At 39.4% G+C, this 12,024-nt stretch overlaps 1 protein-coding gene across 1 annotated transcript in view; it reads right to left on the minus strand.

The window, feature by feature from the left end:
• The window catches only part of CSMD1 (CUB and Sushi multiple domains 1), a 1,400,820-nt gene that overhangs the window by 801,206 nt on the left and 587,590 nt on the right, over positions 1-12,024 (minus strand). The gene's annotated exons all lie outside the window — the stretch shown is intronic.

Genomic DNA, 12,024 nt, shown 5'->3' on the forward strand with positions numbered 1-12,024 from the left:
AATTTTCATTTCAGTCATGGAATGTAATAACCAAAAGAAATATTTTTTTCTCTCCTCAGAATCAGGGAACATCAATATACTAAGTGTCATCTAATAAGGGATTTTGCAAATGATATTCTCCAAATCCTTAAAACGTATTAGAGTTTCAAAATATAATGTATACTTTCCCCAATCATTCTGTAGCCTAAAACTACTGTGTGTCTAAAATGCCCCAAGCACAAGGTTAGGCATTCACTGTATATAGTAAGGAATAAATTTTCAACATCTGGGGCAGTTTTTAATTGTCTTTAGAGACTTTCATTCCTATAAACTACCAAGAAAATTTACAGATGAAGGTTAAGCCATACCATTTAGAAAATTATTTGTAGACTTGAAGGATTTTATTATTGACAAAGCAAAAAATTGGTGGTAAATATTTTCTTAAATATTAATTTATTGAAGTATTAAGAAATCAAGAGGCTATGATAAAAGCTCATGGAGAAATCATTTAACTGTTACTGTATTCCATTCACGAAGAGATTTAAAAGAGTGGCTCACACAACTGTGGCGCTGACATGGTTGAAATATGCAGGGCAGGCATATTTCAGCCATGGAAAATGGATAACCAACAAGGACCTACTGTATAGCACAGTACTGTATAGCACAGAACTCTGCTCAATGTTATGTGGCAGCCTGGATGGGAGGGGCGTTTGGGGGAGAACGGAAACATGTATATATGTATAGCTGAGTAGCTTTGCTGTGCACCTGAAACTATCACAACATTGTTAACCGGCTATACTCCAGTATAAAATAAAAAGTTACAAAAACAAAAAAAAGAATTTCTTCTTCTTTAGGAAACCTCAGTCTTTGGAATGGAGACCTTCAACTGATTGGAGAAGGCCCACCCACATTATCCAGGGTCATCGCCTTTGCTTAAAGTCAACTGACTGTAGTTTTTAATCAAGCCTGCAAAATACCTTCACAGCAATATCTAGATAAATGATTGATGAAATACCTGAGTGCTAGAGTTAACATACATAAACTTATCTGGCTAACATATAAAACTAATTATCACACATAGTGTAGAATTAACCAATGCAGGCAGATACTATATGAAGGGTTAAGTGTCACATCAATAGATTTTAAGCCATAGATGCTGATGTCAGCAAACATCCAGTGGAATATTTCTGCTTCCAGTTCTTAACAATTCTGTTTTTAGTGACAGTAGAACATGCATGGTGATAGGGGGAGGGGTCTGTGCCTGTTTATCCAATGAGCACTGATTATTCATATAGGATTAGGGTTACTTTGTAATAACAACACTGTAATAAAACGAGAGCCATTTATACCAAACGTCTGTCTGAAGCATCTTAAACTCCTCTCTCCTGCCTCAGACCCTCACAGGTGATAAAGGGGTAACACCACCCTTTAGGGTGGTTTGGACAATTCAAATCCTTTCCAAAATATATTGAATTATTTTGAAAAATGTAAATTGTACTATAATTCTCACTTCACACATGAGAATTCAGAATTCAAGCAAAACTGAACAGAAATCTAAAAGCTACAAAAACTCCATGAATGCGTGGATTGCACACTATGTCTCTTCTCACCCACAGGAGAAAATTCCCCATCTTTGTTAATATAACACATCATTCTCTCTGCTTCTCAGTGTAATACTCATACTCTCAATTAAATCAAAATACTTCTCCAGGTAAATCACTGGAGAAAAATGTTCCCAAGTTATTTAGTCTCCTCAGCATTACAGTTTCAGAATATGTCCCCAAACACCAAAATTTCCCAGATATTCATCTTTGACATGATGAAAAACGCCATTTAAAAAGTCTAGCCACAGATTCTTTATTGTAAAGACTCTGGTTTTGCCCTGTAAGAACACTGATCGGTCTGCTTTTACCAAAGCATTTTACCAAGAAAATGCTTTGGGATGAATTCACTCTGGTACCATTTCTAATATAAAATCTATTTGTGGTAGTCTCTGAACAGATCAATAACAACAACAATGGGAAAAGCAAATGTCAGAAAGAAAAGGTAGTGGTGATACTTGTGTGCATATTTCCTACGTAATGTGTCAAGGTTTGGCCCCTGGTCTTTCACGGAGGTGTCAATATCAGTGATGATGAATTGGGTTTTTAGTATTTGCTCCTGGAAACAATATTAAACAAACAAAAGCACCATTATGAGAAGCAGAAATCTTCCTCTTCTGTCTTAAAACAGTGACTTCTTTAGTCATCACTGAACACATGGACTGTGTATTTATTTACTAAAATAATTTTTTTTCCTTCTCTGAGACACTTCCAAAGGAAGAGTGGTGCTACTCGGTGCTCATCTCCATAAGGGTTCATGTGGTTTTGTTACCTTCATGTTGTGTTCTTGGCGATCCTGGGCAGGTGAGAGGACACTTGAGCTTCCCTTCCCAGAGCTCCCTGGAGTCAGGACCGCCCCTGCGTCCCACCCCTGCCACTGCATCCGGTCCACACACCTGCTCTATTACGTTGGTTGAATGAACACCCAACCTAAATTGGGTTATTTTGCTTCTGTGACGGTTTTCTTCCGTTCAGAGACAGACCTCTCCCACCAGATCTGGTCACTGCTAGATCCTTCTGTTGTGAAATCACCACCCACTTTGGGCTCAGAAGACTTTTGTTCCAGCATCCACTTTTCAGGGTGGTGACTCCACGTTGGGTCTGAAGTAGCCCAGGGTGTTGGTGACACACACCAGGCGTGGATTCCAGTTGAAGCTGCATCACCTCTTTGCTGTGTCACGTGGGGTGAGAATATCCATGTCCCTCATGTTCCCTTCCTGTTGTAATACCAAGGGTCCTAATCACACCAGCATCAGTAATAATAGGCTGACCACATAGAGAGATGTGTAGGGATCCTGATTTCACACCGTGAGAGCAAACAGATCCGTGACATGGAGACACAGGAATATATCCTCACGCAAGTGAAAGTGAACGGAAATGAATGCAGATGTAAAGGGGTTGGCCTAGAGGAACATGGCAGTGACAGGTGGGGATCACAGTGGATGGTGGGGATGGTGGTAGGTGGAGTCACACAAATTCTCTCCTGATCAGAATACAGGCCTTGGGCACTCCAAGTGGCCTGTATCTGCATTACAATAATCCACAATTATTTAAATATCGAGGGCAATCAGTTTTCTTTTACATTTTACCTGCTGCAATGAAAGAGAAACAATTTCCCTTACTTCGTATGTATTACGCTACACGGTCTCTGAAGTCAGCGTTTGTTTTTATCTTTATTTTTTTCCCTAAATATTTTGCTCAGTATTTTGAACACTGTAGTTTTAATCATTATTTAATAAATGAAAGAATGAACACATTAATGAATGGCAAATCTGCCATATCAGGGGCTTTCATGCAGCTAAGCCAGTTAAATGTGTTTGGAGAAACTGGGGTATTTATTTAGTAATACGTTCATGTCCTGTACCGCACGGTTCTCAATTAGCTTGAAAATAGCTCACAAGTCCCATCACCCAATTTAAGACAAATAGCTCTTAATTAAAATTGTGCATTGGAAATATTTGGGGTTTAAATTTTAAAATGTAGAATGTTTTCTACTTCAACATATAAAATCCACAATAGTTTAATTTAAACACATTAAAATATGCTGAGTAAACAAAAAATGAGGTTTAAATTTAATAAAACATGGTGAATGGTTTCACTTAAAAATTAAAGCTATATGTGTGTGTAGCTTAACATATATGTTTCTATATATAATTCTGATGTCAAAACAAAAGTGATATACATGTAACAATAGTTTATTGTATATATAGCAACCTAAGTTAGACTAAAACTTAGTATTTTTAGTCGATACTGCATAAAATTTCTATTTTTAAACAAAATTAAATAGAATCTTAAAATTTTAGTTTCAGAATTGAAGTTCTATGTGTTAATTTATTCCTGGAAGAATTTCTAACTCACTCTAGCCTTCATTTTCTCCCTCTTAAAAGATGTTTGCTGAACTTCAAAGGTGTTTAGTCAAACAGAATGACTTGAGCATTACTAGAATACACAAAGAAACTTCACGCTTTGCATAAATTATTGTCATTAACGGCACCGCATGAGGTTGCTTGCTTGAATAATGTTTTTGTCAACAGTAAAAAACTTGCTTTCAGAAGAGAAGTTGTGCTGAAAGCTCACAGAAGAGGGTGACAACTTGTTTTCATCTTAACAAATAAGCATTAAAGTTGTTTTTATATTAAAGTTGTTTTTTTAAAGACCATGTAAATCAGAGTAACTTCCTAAATTATACTTTTTGCTCATATTCCCTTTGAGATTTAGAGCTTAGGTACTAACATTCTTCAAGCAAACTGGTGACTTCAGGAGAAATCCCATAGGCACTATACAGTGGGTCTTCCCGGGACTTATGTGAGTATTTGCACACGCTAATTCACATGCATTGGCTTTAATTCTGATATATTATCCAGAGCAGGTCCCCTTTTCTGACTCAGGCCTCGTTAGCCAGTGGAAAGGGAAGCAAATGCTTTGCCCGTGGTGCTCCAGCTGGGAAAGACAGAAACGGGCACCACCAGGACATAGATGCACTGGAGAAGCCCTCCGGGTTCATTTCCTTATCCATTCAAATCCCAAATGTGACCCTGGAGTTAGCTGCAAGAAAGACACTCTTTACGTTTATTATGTTTAGGATTTCCCTATATGTTCATCTTAAAACTGACCATAGTTATTAAAGACAGGACATTTTTAGAAATCCGTTTCAAGGTACTTGCAAAACATCCTGGGTCTTTCACAAAACACTAATGTACTCAAACATTTTTTTGTTGAGAATCCCTTAAGCTCACAAATTGAGTCACATGTGGTTCTTTACTAGTAGGGTTTCTATCTTTAAAACAAGTGTGATTATGCCTCATCCATGCCTTGAATCAGTGACGTAAAATCCTGTTTTACATACAGTCCTCTTCGCTATGTTTGTTCTCAACAGGTATCCATGTGAGGTCATTGCAGACAATCTATGCCTTCTTTTTTTTTTAATATTTATTAAATTTAGATGCTAATTTCTACTTACATGCTGTATGATTCCAACTATGTAATGTTCTGGAAAAGACAAAACTACGGAGGCAGTAAAAAGATCAGTGGTTGCCAGGGGTTGGGGGGAGGAATGAATGGGCAGAGCACAGAGGATTTTTCGGGCAGTGAAACTACTCTGTATGACACTATAATGGTGGATACCTGTCATTATACATTTGTCCAAACCCACAGAATGTACAACACCAAGAGTGAACCTTGACGTGGACTGTGTACCCCTATTAGGTAACAATGACGTGTCAATGTAGGTTCACTGATTATAACGAATGTACCCCTACGATGAGGGATGTTGATAACGGGGAAACTGAATGTACAGGGGCAGGTGGCACATGGGGAAATCTCTGTATCTTCCTCTCAATTTTGATACGAGCCTAAAACCACTCTAGAAGATTGTCTTTAAAAAAACTGCACTTTTGCTGAGTCACAGAGCCTGAAGGTCATGGAGCAGAAAGCTTTCAATTTCAGGCCTTATAATTAATGACCATTTTTCTAAGAAATAAGTGCTTTTAAGATCTTTTAAGAAGGCATAATTTAGGGAAGAATAAAATGCTAACATGAAGAATGAATTCAATTTTAGACAGAAGCAGGAGATACTAATTAGAGAATTATTCTAGAATAAAAACAATGGAGGTCTAAGTGAGTAATGGGTAGGGGCTAGAAACGTGTCCCTTCTTGAAGACGCTCTTACGCACCTTCCATATATGATCTCAGTTACTAGGATGGCGAAGGAGAAAAGGCCTAAGACACGGCAGTGTGAAATCTGCCAGGCTGTCCGCCCATTGGCTAAATGATTTCCCTTCCGTAGTTAATCAGTATCGTACAGATACAAACAAATACAGGGAAGCGTAAGTGATGAGTGAAGAAGAGAGAAAGCAAGAAAATCTTCCTCTGTCACATTTATAAACATCCAGGTATTGCAACTTTTGTACCATTTTGATTTTCTTCATTTCTTCTACTGGTATGCCAGGAGGAATAGAAGACCTAGTTCTAGGGGATAAATAATGGGTTTGGATATTTTTAGGCTTACTTTATCGCTGGTTTCTCTTCTATAAACACTGGCTTGTAGTATTTGGCATGTACGACTCATATTCATTATTTTTTCAATTAGCCTGCAAGGTCCTTGAGGGCAAAGACCACGTGTTGTGTTCCTTGGTATCTACTACCTCAGCTTGCGTGATGTCTGACAGGCTACAGACATTCACTCGCGCGCGCGCGCGCGCACACACACACACACACACACACACACACAATTGGATTGGTAAGTCTGTCAGTGGATCTCAAGATATTACTTATCTTATACCTGAATCAAGTCTATACAGATAATAATTTAAGCTGTATCATGTCACATGCAACATATTTGACGTATCATCTGTTTTCAATTCGAGTTAAATGCCAGTGAACTGAATTAAGAGGTCGGCGGTACAATAGAAAATGATCCAGAGATAATTTAGGTTCTCCATCCAATTCTAAAGCGGTGAGGATCCGTCTCACACTCTAGTCACCTGGTGAATTGATGAAATATTCTCAAAGGCAGTTTGGGACTGGGTAATCCAGGTATCAGAGCCAGACATGAGAAAGTCATTACACAAAGGAACAAAGGCTACAATTCTTATAAAAGAATAGAAAATAGCTTTGTCTATTTCCATCTTCTTATTCTTTAAAACTTTTACGTTTCCCTTTCCAGCTTCTAGCTTGAGTGTCTGCATTGCTTTGGGCTTTTCCACTCCAGATATTTTTCTCTTCTGACCTCATGCTTTCTGCTTTCCCCCCCTGCACTCCTCTTCTCTTTGTCCCTCTCCTTACATGAGTGGAGATGGCTGTACAGCGCTTCTTTGTGCCCCTGAACTTGGAGATACGGCGTTACTGCCTCGCAGCCCCCAAGGTGGGCTCCTACTCAACCTGCCATTGCCTGATGGTTTGAGTCCCTCATCCCGACTCCTCGTCTGCTCAAAGGAAGGGACAGAAGGAAAGCTGTCAAGATAGATGTGCTGCTGACCTGGATGGAGGATTAAAAAGGAAACAAACGAAGCACATATGAGCTCAGCAAACGTTACCAGCTCAGTCTCTGTGTTTAGGATCTGACAGTTTACAGGAACATGAATTCCTTTTATGGTTGTCACTCGCCTTTCACTCCTCTCTCTGCTTCTAGCCAACAACTGTGCTTTGTCAGTAGACAAAGGGTTAAACTCCAAAGGGAGGTGAACATGAGAAGTTGACCAAAAGGTGAAGCCAACAGAGATCAGGAAGGAAGAATGGTATTTAGTATTATATGTGAGTTAGCTACCTTTTTATGTGAGTCTAATCTGTTTCGGCATACGTCTTTCGAGGCAAGGAAAGGGACGTATTAGGGAAGGAAAGGAACGTATTAATGAAAGCATTCCCTTTTCTAGACTAAGAATTTGCCAGAACATTCTTTCGTACTTTATTCTATTCCCCAGCTGTAGGCAGTACAGGTATTGGCTGGACAGAGGGCTATGAGCCCTGTGCTTCTGAAGAGGACGCTCACTGTAGAAACCAAAGGAGGCTGAGGTTCTCCTTCCTTCCTCTGTCGGCAGGCGGACACACCTGTTAGCCGATAGAATGCATTTTTTTCTGTAAGGATCTTTATAGTCGAATGTATCTTGCATATAAATCATATTTCGTTAACCAACATACTGCCTAAGGCCATTGTTCAGATGGTAAGAAAGTTTTAACAATTATAGAGACAACAGGTCATTTGCTACGGAAGATGTCCCTACACAGGACGCAGAATGATGTTTTACTATCCTAACTGCTACCTTCTCTGTGTACGTACTCAGAGAAATAAATGTTTAGTTATAGTGTTAGCCATTGTGCTTGCTCTTATCACAAGATCTATGGATACATAGCATTTATACAGCTTCAACGATGAAAAGAGTGAAGATAGGTGGGAGGATTTGGAATTTTAAGAAAAAAGAAATAGAAAAACACTGATCCAATGGGTGTCCATATTTGGCCATTAATTATATTTGACCACACAGTGTCTTTTCTTTTCAAGTAAGAGTCATATAATTCAGATTTTAAGCAATTTATATTATAAAAATATTATATTCCATAATGTTTTATTTCAAAAATTTCAAGGCCTGAAACCCACCACTCTTCTTTACGCAAAACCTAATGCAGAAATGCAATAAAAAAAAAAAAAGATTGTGCAGCAAACGGAACTATCGACAAAATGAACAGGCAGCCTGTGGAATGTGAGAAAATATTTACAAACCACAGATGCAATAAGGGATTAACGGCCAAATTATACAAGGAACTTATACAACTTAGTAGCAAAAAAAAAAAATAACCCAACGAAAAATGGGCAAAGGTCATGAATAGACATGTTTCTAAATAGACATCCAAGTGGCCAAGAGGTATGGACTTGAGGACATGGGGAGTGGGAAGGGTAAGCTGGGATGAAGTGAGAGAGTGGCATGAACTTATATACACTACCAAATGTAAAACAGATAGCTAGTGGGAAGCAGCTGCATAGCACAGGGAGATCAGCTCGGTGCTTTGTGACCACCTAGTGGGGTGGGAGAGGGGGGGTGGGAGGGAGACGCAAGAGGGAGGGGATATGGGGATACATGTATACGTATAGCTGATTCACTTTGTTATACAGCAGAAACTAACACAACAATATAAAGCAATTATACTCCAATAAAGATGGAGTACATGTAAGTAAGGGAATACATGTAAGTATATATATATATATATATATACACATATATAATAATATAGTTACTATATATAACTTAATAGGAATATATCTGAATATGTATATAAGTATATATATATAATGATATAATTATATATATAACATTGGGTATATATGAATATGTATATGTATAAGTATATATACATATATAATTATAATTATATATATAACTGAATGGGAATATATAAATAGCTACATATGTAAGTGTATAGATATACACATATATAATGATATAATTATATAACTTATTGGAAATATATATATAATGTATATATGTAAGTGTATATACACATATACTGATATAATGATAATTATATATAACTTATTGGGAATATATATGAACATGTATATATTTAACTATATATATATACATATACAGTGATATAATTATAATTATATATAACTCATTGGGAACATATACTAACTATATACAAAATTACATATATAATCTGTGTATATAACTGTATATGTGTAGTTTTATACACATATATTTTTACAAATACATAGAATCTGTATATACACACACACACACACACACACACACACACACACACACATATACAGATTTTTATTTGCAGTAAACTATTTTTATTTGGAGTAAAATGGTAGCATTTCTTCACAGGAAAATTCTCAGGGAACTTCAAACTCTGTCTCCTCCCTAAAAGCATGTAAGTGCATTGTATATTGAACATATTTACTAGGGAAGGACTTCGCAAACATAGAAGCAACACAGGAAGCAATCGTTTTTTTTAAACGATTTTGGAATACTGTTTTTTTTTTTAGACCGTTCTCTTAGTACTTTTTTAAAACTTAAGTCAGCATGGTCTTCCAGTGTTAAAGGCCCCCCTCACCTGTGCATTGAACTTAAGGTGTCAATCAATACAAAGGAATGGAACACCCATCCTGAGCCAATTCCATTATGTGTAAATTAGAAATATTTTAATTTTTTATGCTATCTGATGAGTAGATGAGCTCAGATTTAAAATTCTTAAAAGCATGTTTATTGTAACAAGAATTGTTATGTATTACTACTGCAGTTTTCAATAAAGATTGACTTGTGTTGCAAAAAAAAAAGAAGAAGATGATTGTAAAAGAAGAGAATCACTTTCTTGCTTCCAGACACATTCTGCTCCCTCAGTCCACGATGTTCTGACTATCCTCCCCTAGGGGGACCGTTCTAGGCTCTGGATCGAGTAGCAAGGAGTGTGGCACATGACCTACTTCATCATGGGTCGAAGCAGCCTGGGAAACACAAATCAGCAAAACAAGCTGAGACCTCTCTGACTTCGATTTGCACAAAGCAGTCACAACAGTCAGCATGATGACGGCCTAGGCAACGGAAAACTAAATCCTAGGTTTCTGTAACGTCCCCTTTTGACATCCAGAAGGAAAAAGGTTAAAACTGGCTTCGAAACAGTCATGGCCATCTCGTATTTCACAGCCCAGGAGCCATGACAAAGAGGGCAGAAGAGCATTTTTATGACGCCGAATTCTGAACTTCAGTAAAGAAAAAGGCAACCTCAAAAAGAGTGGGTACCAGCATTCTGGCAGTGGAAGCATGCACGGGGGAGCCTTCAGGAGGAGCAGCAGCTGCCCGCGAAATGCATGTGAGTCCTGCTGGTCATGTCCCAGCCCCTCCCAGTATAATGCAGAGGTGCCAACAATCACTGCCTCTGTGGCAGTCAGGAAAGAAACATCCTAACAAAACCCTTGTGTGCAAGGTCAACGGAGACTAAGGAAAGCCCTGCTCCTGAGGAATGTAGCAAAACTCTTTAATTCCAAGTTAATTCCAGATTGCTGGATTGGGTGAGCTCTAGGAAGAAACCACATCTGAAATGAGGAGCTGGAGGGATACCAAGAAACTCTGTCCCTGAAAATCTGTTTCCCAAACATTTTCCTTTAAAGCTGTAGAGCTCCTATTCCAGAGATCTTTTTTTTTCAGCGAAGTGCTTTTCCCCTAGTCAGGTCCTATTTTATTTTATTTTATTTATTTATTTATTTTTGCAGTACGTGGGCCTCTCACTGCTGTGGCCTCTCCCATTGCGGAGCACAGGCTCCAGACGCGCAGGCTCAGCGGCCATGGCTCACGGGCCCAGCCGCTCCGCGGCACGTGGGATCTTCCCGGACCGCGGCACGAACCCATGTCCCCTGCATCGGCAGGCGGACTCTCAACCACTGCGCCACCAGGGAAGCCCTCAGGTCCTATTTTAAAACAGAAATGCCACCATGAAAGGAGTGAACGCCCCCAGGGCAAGAATTTCTCAGAAGCTTTCTCTGTGCTAGAATGAGCATCGCTGGGAAGCTTGTGGTTCTTCCCCAGGTGGAAGGAGTAAAGGGAGAAGCTCTGAGATGAGGACACAGGTAGAGACCAGCTGGCGGCCAAAGCAGGGCCAACCAGACCTTGACCTTAAGCAGATGGTAGTGAGTGAATACAACTGCAGCCCTTTCTTAGCTTGAACAACACCGACGTACTCTGTCTGCACATGCAGTGGTTTTGCAGCCCTGAGCTAGTCTAAGGGTGTCCTAACAGCTGTCTCAGAGGCTGGGGTAGATGTCACCACCCGCCCCAACCAAGTGCACAGAGGGCTGACACGGCCCATCCTGGGTCTCCAGGACAGGAAGATGACGGGCAGCCACAAACACAGCTTTGCACTCTCACCCCGGGCAGAAGCAACTCCTAACCCTCCCGCTAATTCAGTCACTGTATTCCTTAAAGAATGACTTAAATACTTTCAATAATGTCCTTTAATTAAGTCTCTGCTAATTTTAAAATGGGATGTGTGATGATGTTTTCTCATCTTAAATCTCCTTGAAGTTTCTTAAAGGCCAGGAGTCAGCCTCACATTTCATTTGCTTTGCCTGCAAGTAACATCCACTGCAAATAACACATGCTTAGTGTCCAGGGTTTTCACTCCAGAATAGGAATCTAGAATCTGATGCAGGTGAACTTTACTTTTCTAGAAGTACAGCCATCTCTACTCCTTGATTTTGCTTGTGGTTGTGCATCCTAAAGCATTCCTAACCTCAGAATATATTTTCTTTGAAAACTCAGATAAGGGGGGTGACAACTGCTTGCCTCTGCCTCCAGTACAAAGTCACATCTCAGACGTCTTTCCCTCTTGTATCCTCAGGACGCGTGTCAGGACCAGGTCCACAGGGCAGGACCCTCATCCTCCCACTGCTGCCAGAGCTGGAGGGACGGTGCTGTAGCTCAGCACCCACAGTGGATCCACAGGTAACCGG

The sequence above is a fragment of the Lagenorhynchus albirostris genome, chromosome 21 (assembly GCF_949774975.1).
Source record: "Lagenorhynchus albirostris chromosome 21, mLagAlb1.1, whole genome shotgun sequence".
NCBI classification, from domain to species: domain Eukaryota; kingdom Metazoa; phylum Chordata; class Mammalia; order Artiodactyla; family Delphinidae; genus Lagenorhynchus; species Lagenorhynchus albirostris.